Here is a 20,761-nt window from a genome sequence, read left to right on the forward strand (position 1 = left end):
AAAATCAACACATGACTGAGTTAGAGTTACCCAAAGAATGGCTAGAAACCTGATCATTAATCTACATGTCCCTGGAAGCATGTGGCAAAAAGTTTGAGCTAGCCTGCAGTGCACCCCAATTTGTTAGATGCTGCAGCTACATCTCCTGCTTACACTCCAGGTGGCCCAAGGAGGTCTGCTTTTCACCCAGCATGATCTTTCCCTTTTGCTGGTTTTCTTCCTCCTTCCAACGTGTGAGCACTTGGACTCGTCTTTGCCTTCCAGCTGGAGGACAGCAGCTCCAGCGAAGGTTGGCTCCTCAATCTGTCTTCCCAGCTGTTCTCCAAGATGAGGCAACTGAAATCCCAATGAAGGGAAACCCCAAACTTATACTAGATGGCCCCACACACAAGCATGGAAGTGCTCAGTTGCTGTTGCATATAACCGTATTTCTAAACACAGGGCTACCTCCCCTTTTCATTTTAAGTCTGAAGTTATAGGCAGAGAGCTATCTGTAGGAAACTATAGTCATGATAGAAACACACAAACTTCTTTCACTGCAATTAAGCTTAGAGTTATTTCTTATGATGTGCTCTTCAGTCATACAATCTTCTGCAAAATAGTGAACCACACTGATGTCCATGACATTAAGTTTGAGCTAATTGAAATTTCATGGCCAAAAATAAGTCCTTTGTTGAAAAATTTCCAGCCGACTGTCTTCCTATCGTGATACAGAAAAACGTGCAGTTGTGGAGTGACTCAGTGTCAGCCCTTACCACTCTGTCCATGGTCTGGCCTCTTCAAATGACAGTGGGTTTACAGCTGATGTTAACCTAAAGGCAAAACAGGGGGTGGTTCCTCTGTATTGTGTAGATAATGTAGATAATTATGTAGATAGCAAATGTTTGCAAGGTTATGTTCAACATGTGTGGCTCGATTAGCCACTGCAACTTTCTGTATAAACTGTAGGGGGAAAATAAATAAATAAATAAAGTGAACTCCAGAAGATAGTTATTCTCTTTCTGAGTTAAAAAAAATAATAAAAATCTATTAAAATACCTCACTTAAAACAAACACCTGCAGTTTCTATCACACAGAAGTACTCAGAAAGCTCTTACTCATGGGTAGAAGTTGACTCTGGTTTTCATAGGTAAAAGTGCTTCTGTACACAGAGAATTTGCATGTTTTTACTTGGCACTTAGCCCACAACCAAATTTGCACTAGAAGCAACCAACTTTACTTGGGATTTAGGTTGGCACTGCCATGGAGGACTCTGTGCATACTGTGACCTTCCTTCCTTTGCTGGGAGGATGGCTTCTCACTCTCCATTGGGAAAACAGTCCAAAGCGAGAAGAAAAAAAACACCTTGCAAAAACTCTAGTTCAGAGCTGAAGTCAGGGGGCAGAAGTGAAAAGCTTAGTCAGTGAGGCAGAGCCTAGTGAGAGGGCACTCTATGTTGGCATTTGCTTTGGCTGCCATGACCCTGAGGGCATCTACAACCCTGCCTGCTCAGGCCCCTGAGTCTCCATCTACCCTACTCATCTCAGTCCCCTGAGGCCCTCATTCCCTGCCTTGGCAATGACCCAGGAGGGCCAGTCTTCAGTTCCCCACAGCCCTGACCTGCCCAGCCATGGGCACCTGAGAAAGGCTGACCCAGAGGACCATGTCCCATCCTGGTCCCACCTGGTCCCTGTCCCCAGGGACATGTCCTGTGACCCACAGCTGAGGCTGCCTCCTTGTTGCCCAGTTGCCTGGCTCCTGGCTGGGAGGTGGGACAGGTCCTGTCTGCCAGGCCCTGCCATGACAGATCCTCATGGAGAACCACCACCACTCATGACCCCCAGGGATCCCTTACACTGGTCGACTTCCCAATATGTATGTCTGAATTAATTTGTCTTTAATTCTGAACAAAATCAATGAACACATTCATGCAGATACTACTAACTGACATAGAAACAGAAACATGATATCCTGGTGGTTTATATCTGTAAGTTGATCATATAAAAAGAGTTACTATTTTAAAACTGGAAAAAATAAAATACAGCAGGAAAAAAAATATCAATCCCATTTTCCATTTGTTCTCATCAGAGAGGAAAAGGCCTTGTCCTCATCCACAGCAGTTTTTGTCCCCTGTAAGGCACTACAACCTCTACCTTCCTTCCCTTCTTCCAGGAGTATAAATTAATACCTCATCATTGACCATAATATGCCCTGTAACCATGTTTATTATTACTGCATATTTTAAGCAGGTGGTAAGTATTGACACTTTTTATTATGCTGATAAACAATGTTGGACTGCCAGGTAAAATGTGTTGTAGGGACAATTTCTCATCTTCTTGCAGGCTCCTGTAGGTGTCTGCTGGGCCGAGGGAGCTCTAGCAGGGCTGCCTTTTGCAGCACCTAAATCCTCTCTCCCTCAGAGATCAGCAAAGGGCATTTACCCCTTTCTGATTCAGCCTTTCAAGGGAGATAAAGCCACAACAGTGCATAGCCCCTAGAAAACTAAGCACAAAACCAGGCATCTTCCCTTGCCTCTGGTCCTTGTTGGGCCACTTATGAGCACTGCTGATCTCTTGGATCCTTTTCCTTTACTCTGCAGCAGCACTGGTGGAGATGGTCTCTGTGCCCCTGAACTGCTGCTGTTTCTGGGTTTGGGAGCCTGGCATGCAGTGGCGAAGAGATGTGGATATATTTGGCTATTTATTGAAAGATCTTTAGGAAAACACCCCCAATTCTCCTTGCGTGGTGCTGCCTGACATGTATCAGATTCACACACAGTGCTCACACAGATTTGATGTTGCCTCACATCTATTGGAGCCTTTCTCATGTATTGATGTCTTTCAGTCTCTCCTCTTGCAGCATTTCATCTGCTTGCCAGCTTTACTCCTCATACACCTTGCAGCATGCTGCAGAATGGGGGTGTGTGCAGTATATCTGTGTGGAACATTGTGGGGCAAACCTAAGCAAGGTTCAGAAACCTGGGAACAAATTCACCTTGATGGTGCTGGCAGCACTAACACTGTTATGTTGCTTCCAGTGCCTAAATTAGCTTTGCTATGTTTTCAAAGCATGTGCTCTATATACAAGTATACAGTGTTCTGTCTGGCAAGAACAGCAGCCATTTTTCCTCTGCAAGAGTTGAATATAAAGAATTTTATGCAGCTTATTTATAGATGTACTATTTTATGCCTGCAAATATTAGACACTAAGTGAAACAAGCAAACAAAACCCAAACAGTAAAGGAATACTGGTTTACAATTTTGCTTCAGTACTAAAAAGCTAGCAAATGACAGAATTGGGTAGTTGATGCCTCTTTGTTTATTTGATGGTTTTGTTTACATGCAGTCATTCATTAATGAAGTGTGCCATTTTTCTTCCCTGCCTTTAAAGGGTAAGTCTGAGTTCTCTGAGCAAAAGGGCCGTGATAGGTATTCAGTGAATGTCTTAAAAGGTCATGGAAAGGAAATGCTGGTATATGATAACTGACTTTTGTTTAAATCTATCTAAGCAAACCTGATTTTGGTTTCAAGGGGTGGGGGGTGGGGATTATCCTGTTGTTTGTTTGCTTTTTCTTGATGTCCATTAGGAAACCATCAAGTAATTTTCAATTTAAAACTGTTGTAGATGGAACCTAATGTTGATTTTTATCTGGTTTTGTGTCGTTTCAGATTTCTTTAATCATACATACCCACTACTATCACTTTTCAGATGGGTAAAGGAGGGGGTGCAACAAAGAGAGCAGGACTTAGCATCAAAATCACAGAGTTCTTTTCCTCTTCCCTGAGGGTTCTGCTGTGAAGCCTGTAGGGTCACAGAACACAGTCACACAGAACAGATGTCTCCACAGTGTTATTTGGAATGCTTAATTCCCAGGTCATTTTGGCTTATTTGAAAATGGAAGACTTTCCTTAGTACCCATTCATGCCATCCAGTTTTGTTTCAGTGGCTACAGTTGTGATAGTTACCAAGTTTACAAGACCCAGTACTTTGGATAATAAAAGTGTGCAACTTATCAAGTATATGCAGAGCAAGAAGTAATTCAGCACAGTGGCTCATGTGGACTCCTGTCCTAGGTACACCTGCTTTGATAGTGCTGTACAAGTGACTCTGAATTAAGTGAGGAAAGGGAAAGGGCATGGCAACAGGTTTGGAGTGGGATGCATTACGTATGTCTTTTTACTGTAGATTTGCTATGTCTGTAAGCCTCTGTCAAGAAATGAATCTGCATATTGTTTTCCTCAGACCATAAACTACAGTAATAATATCAACTGAACACAAAAAACTAGTGAGAACCATACGTCATATGATACTCTAATCAAAAACCTAAAAATCAAATTCAGTCCCAATTCTAGATATTCTCATTATTAGGGGAATTCTGCATTGTATTCCATCCGGGCACGCTGCCTGCTTTGTGAAGAAGGAGGAACTGATCCGTGATACCATTATGTCACCTCATAGCACTTGTCCATTGGTATTATGGACACATTCTGGTGAGCGATGCAGTACCCTGAATGTGAAATTCCCTGATAACTGGGTGGCTAAAAGCTAGATCTGGATTTTGATGCCAGCGGCCATCTCTATTTAAAATGCAAGATAAATTAATCTCCTCCCCCAACATTATCAGAATCCCACAGATGGTGTTATTATAAATAAGTTCTGTTTATCTAAAAGTATTAGCATTTAACTGTAGGAGGAATAGTTGTCGTCATTTGTGGTTCAGATCTTTATAGTTGCTATGGGTTTCTTTTGCCTCTAGCTGGATGAATATATAAAAAAATCCCAAAAAACAAACAAACAAACAAAACCAGAAAACCCCCTCACCACAAACAACAACAGTAAAAAAGCCAAGCCACAACCAACCCAAATCCCAAACCAACTAAACAACCACAACAAACCAAACCAACCCAAACCAACCCAACCAACCAACCAAAAATACCCACCCAACAGGAAACCCACAAACTTGCTTCAATGGAATACAGTCTCTTCTAGTCTCTTATTTCTGAATATTCAGCTGAGCAACTGAAGTTATGGGAAGAAAAAGTGTTACTCAGGTGTGCGAATAACATTCATGAGAGTAATGCAGGCTAAAGCTACCATAGCTATGCTTGTTATCATAGGCTGATAATTGAAATCAGAGACAGAGAAAGAGCTTTTAGCACAGGAACATAAGGGTTAAGAAATAATTTTAAGGATGAGGATTTTGGGTAGGTAGTTTGGGTGAAGGTGGAGTTGGTAATGAAAAAACCTCTTGAAAGAAACCAAGCTACCATCAATTTTTAGACACTTCTGTGAAGAAAATGAGGTAATCCAATCAAGGAATGCAAAGTGAGCTATTTGGTTAGATGACCAATTACACTGGGGCAACAGTGACTCATTAATATTTGTGCCATATGTTTATGAAGAATCCAAGGGCTACATTAAGCAAACTTGAAGCAGCTGGGTCTTAACAGGTAACTCATGGAGAAAAAAAAATGCCTAGAGAAATGATTAACTTTATTCACTGGGAATGGTGTGCCTCCCTTTCTGAACAAAGTCATACTTGATGTCTTTGACTTACTATAGTAATGATAGGTATTGTCTGAGAGTCTTTATTTTGCCCTGCATCATTTTAAATAACTCAGGCTGATGAGCATTCTGTTTTTCATTGAAATGTGGCCTGTGTTACCTAAATAAAAGTAAATGTAAAGCTCTTTACATTTATGCAGTCATTAATTAACCTGCAACAACTTAGTGGCAGCAAGGGACTGAGTGTGTTAAAAATAGACATCGAAGCCACTGACAACTTTGATGAACTTTGCTGGGTTTTTTTTGTGTGTGTGTGTCTTTTGTCACTAAAGCACTTAACTGTGTTTAATTGAACTGTCTACCTGAAATCATGATGATGTAGTATCGTATATTAAGACTGTCAAGGTTTTCATTGGTCATATGCTTGTTCTCTTAGTCCACTCCATATTTAATGTCCTTTAATGTACTTCTGCTCTAGATCCCAAACCAATTCTAAGAAGCAATGCATTTTAGAAAAGTCCTGTGTTGATCAGTGATTCATGAATGGCAAAAATGATTTATTTGTTCCTGGAAGTTTGTTTCACCTTCAGAGCTGAATGTACTGAGAAGGTACCGGAGCTGAATGTACTGGAGAAACAGAAGTTCTAAACATTCACATGGTCATGATGCTTGGCATGGTCAGACAGTTTGGTGTTCAGAGGGGTACAAAGTCTAATGACTTACAGGTGTAGGGAGCTTTTTAACAAAGGAATTAGGTTTCCTAATAATCCAAGGTCTAATGCTGAAGTTGAAAGTACAAACCAGGAGAGCATTTCTGTTTCAGAGATTTACACTTTTCATTTGTACCACCATAACTTTGGAAAGGGACTAAATGCCTCTTTAGACAGTCACATCTGATATACTAAATCTCAGAGCTCTTGTTTGATACTAAAGAAACCCTCAGATTTGTTATGTAGATTCTTGGCTATTATTTCTGTGATCTATGCAAAAAGAAACTCTTTTGCTAATATGAAAGCACTTTGAGCTTATCCTGTGCTTAATTCTTAGCAGGACTCACACTGTATCTGCAGCTAGGATTTAATGTGGTAAGCATGCTTTGAATATGTTATGCTGCTGAGAAAATATAATATGGAGGTAATTATTCTTCTTATATCTTCATGAATATAGGCTGTTTAGAGAATCCAGCTAGGATGTGGGACAGTCAAAGTCCACCCCAGTGAAAGAAAGATTTGAGGCTTGATTCTTACTCATTTCTTGGGCAGCCAGGTGGACTACATAGCTACAAATCCCAAGGGAAGAGCAATGCTGAGGTTCAGTTTTAGCGTTATATTTGTTTAAAGAGCAGGATTTTGCCTCTTCTTTTGCTCTCACCACCACAATGATCAAAATTCATCTGGGGTATCTTAGGCTTTTTTGTGGACCATGCCATCACTGGAGGTGTTTAGGAAGAGTCTGGATGGGGTGCTTAGTGCCATAGTTTAGTTCATGAGATAGTGTTGGATGATAGGTTGGACTCAATGATATCAAAGCTCTCTTCCAACATGGTCTGGTCTATTCTATTCTATTCTATTCTATTCTATTCTATTCTATTCTATTCCATCTGTAGCTGACTGCTGCCACATGACCTATAGGTGGCATTTTCATTAGGTGCCAAGGTTTATGGCAAAAAAAAGAGCAAAGCTAAATTCTACAGTGCTGAATCCAGCCCAGTTTATTTTTTTGCCTAGAATTAATAAATGCAACAGAAGTCTTCAACAGGCTTCCCAGTTTTTTTTGACTACTACAGACTCTTTCTCTTTTAAAACAGTTTCAAAGTCTACCAATCTAGCTTACTCCTAGAAAAGATTTCCAGGAAATTGGTCTACATTTTTATTTCTTCTTAAAATGAAATAATGCATCACCCTGCCTAGAGTTCTGTGTCCTTACTACAGCTTTGTGACTAACTTTTTTCCTACCCTAAAGAAGAATGCCTTACTACTGACACACTTCAATCCCTTATGTCAGCTGTTGGATCTTCTGCAAAGTGAGATCATGCTCTTCCTGGCCTGTTGTGTGAGTCAGCTGAATGGACTCACTGCAGAGTGCTTATGGGGAGGGCCTCATTTTCATTCTACAACAAAGTCTCTTTCTTCCTAATTAAGACAGTGGAAAATTTTACTTTGTCTTCATTGTTGTAAAGTAGAGGACAGGAAAAGAGAAAGTTGATTAGAACCTCCTATGTGCAATGTTTTGGCCCTGACTACTCTGCCAAATAAGAAGCAAAAGACAATTTTTTTCTTTTAAATGTGTCTTAATTTTGTTCAAGTCCCTGTAAAACAGTGGAAGCTGAAGTAAGAAAGATGGGCCACCAACAAATAATGGGATTTTATCATTGTCCATAAAGAACAATGTATTGATTGATTATTTTTTTGTTTATACAAAGGCAGTCAACTGAAACTTCTGGCACAACAGCAATCATTATAAACTGCAGAGACTTCAATAGCTCAGCATCTGAGAAAGTACTTCAGCAGAAAGTTCCATAGTGCCTTGCTCTGCCTCTGTAGCCTCTGAAATTAGCCAAGAACAACAGCAAGGTTTTGTGGCATGGCCTGACGGTCAGTAAATCTTGGCTTTGCTAAACCAAGTAGGGCAATAAAAAATCTGGAATCAAGCACCCCTCACATGAAGTGTCCTGTGGCTTGGCTTTGTCTTGGGCAATTCAGGTGTTACACATCAACATAATTCCACTGAACAGATCCTTATGGTCATTGTTAAAGATGCCCAGATCCAAAGCTCAAAATTAATGTTTAAAGCAATGCCACTAACTGGAAGGTGGTACGGAAAAGCAAGCAGGAGGCATGACTGTGGCTGAAAGAAGAGGCAGAATGACCACAGAGGCACATGTAGTATGGTGCAATAGCAGCACCAGTCCTCAGTGCAGAGCTATGTTGAGAATTAAGTACAGGTTATGATCAGTGCAGTGGATCTGAAACACAACACTTTGGGTCAGTAAAGACACATTTCTCAATAGGTTCCTGAGCAGCAAGGTGGGCACTACTGTCCAGAAAGCCCTCTCAGGCTTCAGAACAGACTAACAATACTTATATAAAGTATGCAGCTGCAATTGAGTAGGCTCTATGCTCCCTGCATCACTTGCATGCACAACCCAAGTCATCTTTTTTGGACAGTATTTCCATTTACACAGAATGTAAAAGTGAAGATGGCAGAAAGCTTTGTAGGATGGGGTAATATGGGACTTGTCTGGGAAGAAGGCAGCTCATCAGCTGCTAGTGGCACTGTGGAGCAGAGGTAGGCAAAACTGCTTGAGCAATTCTATCTGCTTCCTCAGCAGCTTTGAGAGATGTCCACTTCAGAGCTCCAGGCTGGTGGAAAAGTTTGATCTTCTGTGCTTACAACAAAATCTTTTTTGCACACACGAGTATTTTCCCCACAGCCAACATGTTAACTCAGATGGGATCAGGTTTTGCCTGAACCACTGGGGAAGAGTGTGCATTTAGAACAGCTGCAAATGAACTAAATGCTAGCTGGAAATGGTCAGGCAACAGTCCAAACTAACGTTAAAACAACAGAAAGGGTGAAGCAAAGTGCTTGGGTTTTTTCTGCTGAATCAATAGCTCTGTCCAGGTTAACTTCAAGGTGTTCCTTACTTCATTGCTGTGCATCACATAATTAATTTTTTTTTTACATTTGGAGATCCAATTTGTGCAGCAGGCTTCCCACTGAGGCTTCACCTAGGTTTTAGCTTAATTTAGCTAGAGGGTTGTTGGTTTTGGTGTGTGTTTGCTTCCCCTCCCTATGCTTCTAAATCTAACTTCTCATTGGGAAAACAAGGAAGCATTGCGGTTAAAAGCCTAATGGAGAAGCTGGCTCTGGTACTCAGTATTCTCACCCCCCGAGAAATCTTGGAAATGGTGCATGTCTACAGTAACTAATGCAGCCTCTGCAATGATAAATTAATTCTTTCATTTGTGAGCAAAATTGATGCACATTGCTAGGTCTTGATGACCTCTGCTTTTTTTTTTTCCTGTCAGATTCCCCCCTGTTTGCATAACGTTGTGCAAGTTTGGAAGGAACTTAGGGGTTTCAGCACTAAAGGATTCAAGCATTCACATCTCCAACTTTTCTATTTGATGCAACCAAGAAAGAAAAGGAAATCTGTTATATACTGCTCTGTATGAGAATGATTTGAGCTACTCAGCAATCTTCTTCAAACTCTTTCCTTAGAAAGGCAAGTAACTACTCCTCCACTCAGTCTCAAATTTCCAGTGTAAAGGAGTGATTGAAAAGCCAAGGCAATAGAAAATGAGGCAGATATATGTGTGGCAACACATTTAGGTAGAAAAACTTCATAGTATCATAGTATCATTCAGGGTTGGAAGGGACCACAAGGATCATCTAGTTCCAACCCCCCTGCCATGGGCAGGGACACCCCACACTAGATTAGGCTGGCCAGAGTCTCATCCAGCCTGGTCTTATACACCCCCAGGGACGGGGCCTCGACCACCTCCCTAGACAACCCATTCCAGGGTCTCACCACTCTCATGGTGAAGAACCTCCTCCTCACATCTAGCCTGAATCTCCCCACCTCCAGCTTCATTCCATTCCCCCTAGTCCTGTCACTACCTGAGATCCTGAGAAGTCCTTCCCCAGCCTTCCTGTAGGCCCCCTTCAGATACTGGAAGGCCACAATTAGGTCACCTCAGAGCCTTCTCTTCTGCAGACTGAACAGCTAACTTTGTTAGCTATCATGCCTCATGGTGTATATGTTACTATTAGCTGCAAAGCAGCATAGCCCAAAATTTATTTCTGAGTATCAAAGAACATTTCACTTATAATTATTGAATAAAAACAAATACTTACAACTTACTTACTAAACACTTGCTTTGCACACACAAGTGGTTCTTGTCTTTGAAACCTTCTTCATTTAAAAAACCCTAGCAAATAGGCTACTTCATTTTGCTGCTTCTTGATACTTTGTAATTTCAAGGTGCCAGTGAAGAAGGAAAAATCCCACTTCTTAAAATCTACTTTCAATTAAAAGGCATTACATTATTGTGAGTAAGAATACTGAAACTGAGCAGAGGGCCAAAATATTTTTCAGCTTTATTAGAGGCCTGGTGATTGAGAACCTGAAAAGAGCCTCCCCATTCACTTGCAGGACACTCCTGCAAGTGACTGTGGAGGGAGTTTCTCAGGTCAGTGGACATACCTGCTTTCTATTGTAGGCAATTGCAGCAATAATAAATTCAGTCAATCTCACATGAGAGCCAGTCTTGATTTTGCCCCCACTACTCTTACTGCATGAGTTTCTCAAGCTCTTATTCTTCCTTTTTAACAGCAAGAGAGCAATTAATAGTGGTTCTGCAAATTGAATGACTTCCATCTTTGGCACAGAGAATATTGCATAAGGAGTGTGAGTTATTAATGATAATATGTGGCTGTTACCTAAGACATCTTTACCAGTAGATCTTTAAGTTCTTTAAAAATGAAGTAACTGTCAGGGTCTCCATTTTCATGTGGGGAATAAAAGCTTTGCGGAGTGAGATGATGTACTCAAGGTCATCCCAGTCAACTAATAGCAGAGCTGGGATTAGAGGCAAATCTGTGCAGTTCCAAGCCGCTGTGTTATCCAGTAGACTACACTGACTTCCCCCAGGGTTAGAAAGGGATCCCTTGATTGGTGATAAAACAGTGTTAACTATTGAGACCAGGATTTTTGAAAGAACCTTGGGGCTTAAAATATGTCTCCCATATGCAGCAGTGCAAGGGTGTCACAAGCTGACCCTGAAAATCCTAATACCCTGTTTGGTTTAATTTTGCTTCTTTTTTTCTTCTGGAGGATGCAAGCTGTAACATCTCTGTCTCTCAGTCCCATCTTTATTAAATGTATATGCATAGGAGATGATGTTCTGCCCCCTTTCTGAGGCCATTCAATTAAACTTATAATTAGAGATTTGCTGTTGCAAGCAGAGAAATAGATAGTTACAATACTGCTTCAGCTGAGCTCCACTGAACGAAGAGCAACACAGACACAGCCAGGAATGCTTCCTTCTGGAAACTGTTTATTGCCTGAGCAGAGAAGTCCAAAGGTGGCAGTGAGGCACAGAAAAATGATGCAACTTGTGTCATCTATAATGGATTTGGAACAGAACTGAGAGCAGTTTCTGCTCCATGACTCTGTTGCAAGCCTTCCTCAATGAGGATGTTGCTGTGTAGTTTTACACTTGCAGTTTTAGAAGCATTTAAGGCTAGATATTTAAAACTTCTTTTGTGTTCATGGTTTGTAGATAAAAGCAATCCTTCTTTCTGAAGTCTCCATGGGTGTAGGTTGGGGCTTTTGGATCTCTAAGTGCTTATTTGCAAAAACTGTACTGGCAACAACTTCTCACCAGAGGCAGAGCACTGTCCACTGCTGAACAGCTCTTTGTTGGACACTGCACTTGTCTCAGGTGGGAGGAGTGAGCAGGATGGGATGGTGGCTGCAAGGGGAAGATGAGAGCTGCCCAGCTGCTGCTAAGGATGCATCTGGGGCTTGCTCAGTGTCCAAGCCTACTGTGGCTTCCAGCTACAGACACAGACAAGTCAGTCTCCGGTCCCTCATACAAGAGGTCAGTTAAAATCTGCCGTGACAATCCTGATTACCTGTGACAGAAAGCAATCAGGAAAATTAAGCTGTGTCCTCAGTGAATAAAAATCAAGCCCCCTTTCCAAGGTCTCTCCTGAATTCCGTGCTGTTCTGCTTTGCCCTATTTCCTATTACAATATCCATGAAAGAGCCAATCTGAAGATGGGCAACACAGACAACATAACAATTTAACCATGTTTTTGTCTGGCTTTTGCCTCCTGCACTTCGTTTCTTGGTTTTTTTTTTTTTCTTTTGTTTGGTTTGTTTGTTTGTTACCATTTTGTTGTTGCTGTTTTGTTTATATTTTTTAATGGAAATGCTTACCACTCTGATGGAGGTGGAAAGCTGGGTTTGATGCTTCATCGTTTGAAACTAGCAAGGGGCCACAGTTCTAAGTAACAGAGCTTCATAGTTTCATAGTTTCATTCAGGGTTGGAAGGGACCACAAGGATCATCTAGTTCCAACCCCCCTGCCATGGGCAGGGACACCCCACACTAGATCAGGCTGGACAGAGCCTCATCCAGCCTGGGCTTAAACACCCCCAGGGATGGGGCCTCGACCACCTCCCTGGACAACACATTCCAGGGTTTCACCACTCTCATGGTGAAGAACCTCCTCCTCACATCTAGCCTGAATCTCCCCACCTCCAGCTTCATTCCATTCCCCCTAGTCCTATCACTACCTGAGATCCTGAGAAGTCCTTCCCCAGCCTTCCTGTAGGCCCCTTTCAGATACTGGAAGGCGACAATTAGGTCACCTCGGAGCCTTCTCTTCTGCAGACTGAACAGTCCCAACTCCTTCAGTCTGTCCTCATAGGAGAGGTGCTCCAGCCCTCTGATCATCCTTGTGGCCCTTCTCTGGCCACGTTCCGGCACCTCCACATCCCTCTTGTAATAGGGGCTCCAGAACTGGACACAGTACTCCAGGTGGGGTCTCACCAGGGCTGAGTAGAGGGGGAGGATCACCTCCCTCGACCTGCTAGCCACACTTCTCCTGATGCAGCCCAGACTGCAGTTTGACTGCACTGAGTATCGTGCCTTCTAGTAAGCAAGTAAATATGATATTTATTCACAGCTTTTTGACTTGTCATGTGTCAAAGTAATAGCCATTGAACTGCAGATAAGTCAGGCCAAACACAGAAACAAAGACATGCTTCTATGCACACACATGTATACACATGCACTACTTACAACTTCAAAGCCTTGAAATATTTCTATTAAAAAAAAATAAACAAAAATCACAAGTCTATGCCTTTGAAACTTCTGTATAAGCAGCTATGCCAGATCCAAGCTGGTTTCTTTCTTGAGGTAATGTCAGATCACAAAAGGAAAGATATTGTGAGAGTACTATTGTTCTGCACTGGAGTTTTTAATTCACCATTCTATTGAGGAAAAAAACTCTAGATGAGCTTCCAGACCCTTATGCTCTCAGAAGTTGAATATCATTAAGAGACAATTAAATCTTTTTGAATTTAAATCTAAACCTTACTTCTATTCAGAAGTTGTATTCAGACATTTCCTTTCAATAGCTTTGTGGTGTTTCAAAATCCTGAGACTGGACTGAAATCTTCTATCACGTTCTTATACATAATTAAAGTATTGCCCTACATATGGTGCTGTAGTTATAACTTTGGTCTTTCTCCAAATTTTAATTGACTTTCAGATTACCAAATCTCAGTCCTTCTATGTAATTCCATGTGTAACATTCAGCAAGTTATAAGGTATGGTTACAACTAAGAAGAATCTTACCTTGAATTATGATAAAACCGTTTTTCAAGCCAAAAAAAGTACCCATGACCAGACAGTTACATGCTCAATTTTATTGATTATTTTAGGGAACTCAAGCACTATGGGTAGTGTGCTTTGAAGTTTCATGTCTGTTATCATCTTTACCAGCAACATTCATTCAGTTGTGCAGAAAGCAAAAAGGACAGGACACATAAAGGGGCTGGAGCCAAATATCTTCAAAGACAAAGTCATATTTCTGTTGTTGGTTGGTGGTTTTTTTTCCCCCCCCAATATTCAACTAGTTATGTGTTTTAGCAATACATTCATCAATAACCTAGTAAGTGACAGAAATGCTATAATTAATATGTAATTTCTAAAATTAAAAATAAATTTGGCTTATCTATGTGACAGTGAATAACTTCTAATGTCATTTTCCAAGAAATATATGAAAGGAGAATTTATAGTAGAAAGTCCACCCTGTTTTGTAGGGAAAACAGATGTTCATTAATAAACAGCCTGACCACAGAACACTGGAACTACCATCTGGATGGGATGTTATACAGGATTTTCCCCCCTCCTTTAACAATGTAGTCAGTGAAGTTCTGGTACAGATCAGGTGATTTCATTTTAAATTCTTCTTCTTTTTTTCTTAACAGAATGTTTGGAAATACATTATTATTTTCTTTCTTTCTTTCACATAATTTCCTCTTTCCTTCCTTGAAACAAATCAATAACAAGCAAGCAAGCCATAAAGCACTCCTAAAAATTCTGGGAAAATATACCAATAATAAATAAATAAATAAATAAAGTAGTTAGCTATAGTAGCATCTCTTATTTCTCCTTGCAAAGCTGATGGTGGTGTACATCACATTGTGTACCTCGGCCATTGTATGTAGACATTGATATGTGCATGCCTGTGCTCTTCGGTGGCTAGATTGTAACAGCATCTAGAAACACCAGGCAGAATTAGTCCCACTCTGTACTCTGTTCTGCACCTGCATGCAATGAAAGGATGTCTTCACCCCTGAAGAATTTACCATCTGGGACCGCACCCCTGTAGGCAGCAGTGTTCATGGCTTGCTGTTAAACTGTCATAGTAATGACGTGGAAGCATCCTTTAAGGTGGATGATGTGTTAATTGTCATTGTGTGGGACCTATGTGCATATTATGAGATGTAGTATCATCTTTATTTTACACATGGAAAAATAAGGCTCCAGACAAAGCCAAGAACTAAAAACCAGATGTCCTTATTTCTGTAGGAGAGTCTTGGTGCATGACACTGTTGTTCCTTTGCACCTTAGTGCATAGTGCATAGTTTAAGACCTTCCAGGAGTCCCTGCTTCTCCTTGCCCACTTGCAAAACAGTTACAGAAATGCTAATCTAACCTCTGGGCTGCCGTGAAGCTTTGCCCTGCTGTGTGGATTTCTGAGATACTGGGCTAAGAGAGCAGGATACTTTATCACATGGAGCTGTTATTTCCACAATATTTCTTAGGGCTGGTACAAGGGAGTGACACTACATATGTCAGATGAAGCAAAGTGCTACAGTTGTCAGATAATTATAAGCACTTACTAAGTAATTAATATGTTTGGATTTCACTTAATTTTTGTATACTTTCTCCCGTCTGTTTTACTACATGCTGTCAGGACTCTTAAATACTTTTTTAGCAACCAAAACAAGAAATGACGTGATATTAAGTGTGTTACCTCTTCTATAGTCACTACTGGCTGCCAACAATTCATCAGTACAGTGCTTATTAATTTTCTGCAATGTACTGTTTATTGATATTGCTTTTATTGTGGTGCCTCACCTCAGCCATGAAGGGAGGACACGCACCTTCATCTCAAGCTAATGGCATTGCTGCCAATGCTGCAGGGAGGCTGAAGAGCAATGTGACTAATAAAACACAACCAATAAAAATATGAAGGAAAAAATGTCCCTACTAGGAAGAAATGCATATTCCAAGTGCTTGCACAGTGCCTGAGGCTGTTAATCATCACTCCATGGGCACCCCTAAACAGCTCTAAACAACGGTTAGAAAAGGATCAGATGGCTGTTTAGGGGACTTGATAGAGTGGTATTTGTTTGACTGGCAGGTAGCCATGCTTCTAAGGTGCATTGTGAATAGCATGAAGATGAAGGTTTTTATCCATACACCATCTTTAGGACTCCTTTCCTCTGTGCAAGGAGATGAAGGAGCTGGGCTTAAAGGGCACTGGCTCACTGCTGTGGTGGTGTGGCCTGCTGAGCAACTCTCTGCAAAGGGCAAGCTAGAAACAGCCACTCCTGGACTGGCTTCCCCTGAGGAGAAAAAAAATCTGTACCACTGATTAATAGTTATTTTCTCCCTCTTTCTCTGCTGCATTTGTCATGGAGGGAGCTTGTGAACATCCTTTCCTTCTCTCCAAGTGCATATTTAAACTTTCCTCTCATCTCCTATCCATTAATCATAAGCACTCTTTTTACATGGGTTTATCCTCCTCACCTTCCTCTTCTGAATTCATCCCCGCTGCGATTCCTTTCTCTTGACATTTGCTGCCAAGTGGCCATACCACCTACAGTGGCATGGTGGCCCAGGAGCTGTTGTGTGCAAGGAGCACTGTGGATGCCCAGGGCATCTCACCTCCTGAAGCTGGACACTCCAGCCACTAAGGAAACAGAGGCCTGCTGTCAAGCTGGCTTCCCAGCCTGGCTCTGTTGCTCTCTGGTGCTTAGGGGCTGACTTGGCCAGTATCTATCATTTTGCAGGAAGTAAAAAAAGCTACATGTAATCATCATCAGTCATTCATTATCAGTCTCTCTCAGCCTGCTGCTGGGCAAAGCCTTCTCCTCTGCTTGCTTCCCTTGTGATGATTGCTGCACTTATTTATTTATATATTTCTTTTTGCCAGATCTTTGCAACACTTGGAAAGCAAAGCTGGCTAATGATAGCAGAGCATGGTTGCCAAGACCCAGTCCACTTTGCCTTTCACAAAAAAAGTTGGTTTACTGCTGGTGATGTATTTTTTTTTTTAGTTCCTTGGACAGGAAACTGTGGAATGCACTGAGTTTTAACCAGAGGTCTGAGCACACTGTGGTACAGGCTTCAATAGGGACCAGGGATTTGAGCACATACCTGAGATGCCTGATGGAATCCCAGAGCTTGATCTAAGTCCATGCCAAGAGATCTGCCATCACTCATGGCAGCTATCATCCTATCTGTGCGGTAGGCATGCCTTCAGTGGCAGTGGAAACATAAAGCTTATTTGATTTTAGCTGATCTCAGATGAGCAGCAAGAAAAGAGTGTTTCAAATGCTTCTAAGAGAGGACCACCTTTTTTAAAAGATCAGTGTTTCCAGTTCACATAAGCATCCATAGGCTTGGAGACTCAGCCATTCACAGGCTTGGAGACTCTGCCAGACTTTTGTGACTTACAGATACTGAGAGATTAGGCTTTTCTGAGGCTTTTTCCTAATGCTTCCTGGTTTGAGCAGGGCTTTTGACAGATTTTTCTCTCTGTTGCTTCATAGGTTCAAAACCATTGGGAGATCTCATACTGGAAGAAAAAGTAATTTTTAAACGCTGTGTTTACTAGATCTGTTCCAAGTGGGAATAAATAATGTAGTGTTTAAAATGTCAACAGGAAAGATCATTGCTTTTGCACTAGGATTCCTGGTGTTGCTAGTGAAGGCAAGTTTTTAGACCTAGGCCCTTAGAAATACCTCAGTGCCCTTGGCTATATGAAGAAGCCTCCCTGACCCTCACAAAATTGCAGCAGCTTTGTTGCCAAAACCTAGAAGCAGTAAAGTTTCCAAGTCACATGTATTTCTGAAACATATACTCTCTGCCTTGAAGTACCTAGGTTTCTGCTGATAGGCATTCATGAATCTTTCTGGTGCCCATTCATGAAGCCATGTGGCTGCAGCAGGAGTCTCAAAGTAGGTTCTTTTTGACTAACTTGCCCTGAGAGTGACACAGAAGACATACCACAAAACTGCTGAGAGGAGAACTCATAGTTCACTTGTGTGCCCTTGAGATTAGAATGCTGAGAATATATGTACAGCTGAGATGTGGGAAATGGGGCTGTATTTGCAGGAAGAAGTGTTTACTGTTCCTCTGCAGAGTTGGGTCAAGGGGAGTTGCAGCTTTCTGGGCAGTCAGCCCCATCTCTACCTGCAAAGTGCCTTTTCCCCCACATGAGAGGATCTCATTTGCATGGAGACAAAAGTCATTAGAATGGCGTTTTCAAAATTCTCTACATCCTTATCCTCCTAGGTTTCCTTGAAAATTGGTTTGTTTGTGCAAGTGTGTTCAACTCTTAATCTCTGTTTTTGTTCAGTAGCATCTTAGAGTTGCAGCTAACCTAAATTTGAGGTATAATAACAAGTATTGTTGGGGCCCAACATCAGGATAAAGTTTGACACTTAAGACAATGAAGCTTAAGCCTGGCTTCCCAGAGCAAACAGCAGTGATAATAAGATTAGAGACATGTAGATGCCTCTGCAATGTGAGCCTGGCTAGGAACAGTGAAAGAAATTGGTATAGGTGTCTTCTTGCAAGCCAAACATTTGTCGAAAGTGAGACAGACCCCTCTATTTATGTTTCATGGGTAAAATTGGAATGGGAAATGTGAAGTAAATACCTTTTGCTTTCTACCCCCTGCCAAACTGTTTTTATCAGACCACCATAACCACCCTCACAAAAATACTCTCTTTCAAATGAAGATGAATTTATAATTTTTGTATTCAGTTTGATTAGTTTGTCTTTAGTGAAAACATGTAAATATAATACTTTGATATTGGTATAACTGTTATTTCCTCACTTGTTCTTGAAAGGAGATCAATGCAGATGAAAAGGAGGTTACTCAATTTTACCACAGCTGCTGAATTTACCTGCATGTGTGCATTCATATCTGGAATTTGTATTTTCTGTTTAAATATTGTAGTACAAACACAAGCCTTACAGTCTCAACAGTTTGACTGATTTCTTGTTGTATATGGTGTGGATTCTGTTTGATTTAGCACTCAGTACTACAAGAGAAAATACTACTACTTCTATGAGCTTTCACTCTATGGATTCACTCACAAATTTCCAGCAAGTAAGTCAGCTGCATGTGTATCTGTGCACATGTGCTATGAATGTATGGTGAAATGTGCCTGGCTGTAGACTTTTGTTACAAAGGGGAAAGCCAGCCCATTGTTCCTAAGTTGCAAATGTAAATCCATTCATGGCTTTGTAATTTTGCAATTTTGCACGCTATTAACGTGAGATCGGTTTGCAGTTTTGCAGCTCACATGTCCTTAAATCTCGAAGCAAAACCCAGAGATTTATGAACCCAGGTGAATCAAAGCTTTGAGAAAAGCTCTCACAGAACAGAGATTTGCACAATCCTTATCTTCTGCCAAATTATTCAAGCGGAGAGCAGAGAAAATATTTTATATGATATTTGGAAAGAGAGGAAAAAGAATATAGACACAGCACTTGGTAATATCCTGCTTCACCTTCCTGTAAGAATTGTGACTGATTGATTGATTCCTCTGCAGTCTCCTCCATTAGGCTAATTTAGAGTCACCTGCATGTTGCATGTGTAACTTGCTAAGCTTTTCAAATGACTCCCTTAAGAAAGAGGTGTTCTATGCTGCGGTTTATTAAGCCTACTTCTTTGGTATATCTCAGTGCCAGACATACCTGAAAAAGAAATTTGAGCACATATTGGATGGTGGTGAAGTTGGAGGTTTAAAAATATCAGTATTGGTTTCTTTCTTTGTCTTTCCCACACCTCCTTAATGTAGTTAGACTTTATAGATTATAAAGCCAGAAGGGACCATTGTGATCATCAAATCTGACCTCCTGCTTAACACAGACCACAGGCTCAGCTGAATTAATTCCTGTCTGAACTAGAGCATATCTTTTCAAAAGTCAACTTCTCACTTCCCAGCATATGAAAAGGTCTCCCATGACACCTATAGACCTTTCATAATGGACAGATTCTTCCCATGATACAGACAAATTGAGTTTTTCCTAGGAGGTACTGCCCCACTCTGAGCTGATAAAGGAAGACCCAGGAACTACAGGTATGCTGTGATTACTTCTTTTGCACTCTGTGATGTTCCAGGAGCTTGTGCATCTTCTGCTTTATGAGATATACTTGGCCTAGGGGAGCTAAGTGGAAGGATGAGGGAGAAGAGGAGGTGCATAATGGTATGGCCTCCAGCACTATTATTTATGACAGTATCCTTCCAGCAATCTGTGCCTGCATAGGGTGAAGGCATGGTTTCAATTCTGCCCTTGAAACATGGATTAAGCAATGTTGCTAATACATATTTGTCCCTGCGGCTGTCAAACATTTCACTGATACTAGACTCTGTAGACAGCTTAATAGCTAGGTCTTCTGTCAATGTTACTGCAGCAGTGTCTCCTTTGCTTTAAGATGCTGTTCAGATTTATTCAAGCAATAGGTGTACCATGGTGCTTGGTAAATAGCAGCACCTGACTGTATACTTGTATCATCACTGCTTGCTGACATCCCAAGTGACCAGATGAAATGGATAGACTATAGGAACCAAGTGCTGAGAAGAATCCAGTGAGTGAAAGTTGGAAAGATCATCTGTCTCATTCCTATTTTATGCCTCCTAACAGAGTTACATGCACAATGCATTATTTTTCTAGAAGTCTCTGAACAATAGCTACCATCTGCAGGAGCTGAAAATGTGTGTATCCAACAATATTGGACAAATCGGTTTATAACTGGCTTTCATGTAACACTTAGTATTTTTCATATGACCTCATTTCTTTTCTCTGGGTGCTAGAGACTGAAATTAACTGTGCAAAGATAAGCACCAAAAGAACATGGTCTGTGCCCACACACGATGGCTCTATATTTGGCACCCATTGAAATGGAAAAAAGAAACAAAACAATGTAAAGATGATGCCTTTTCGAAG

This window comes from Melanerpes formicivorus, unplaced genomic scaffold, assembly GCF_026170545.1.
Source record: "Melanerpes formicivorus ecotype bairdi unplaced genomic scaffold, bMelFor1.0.p_v2 SCAF_15, whole genome shotgun sequence".
Taxonomy (NCBI): domain Eukaryota; kingdom Metazoa; phylum Chordata; class Aves; order Piciformes; family Picidae; genus Melanerpes; species Melanerpes formicivorus.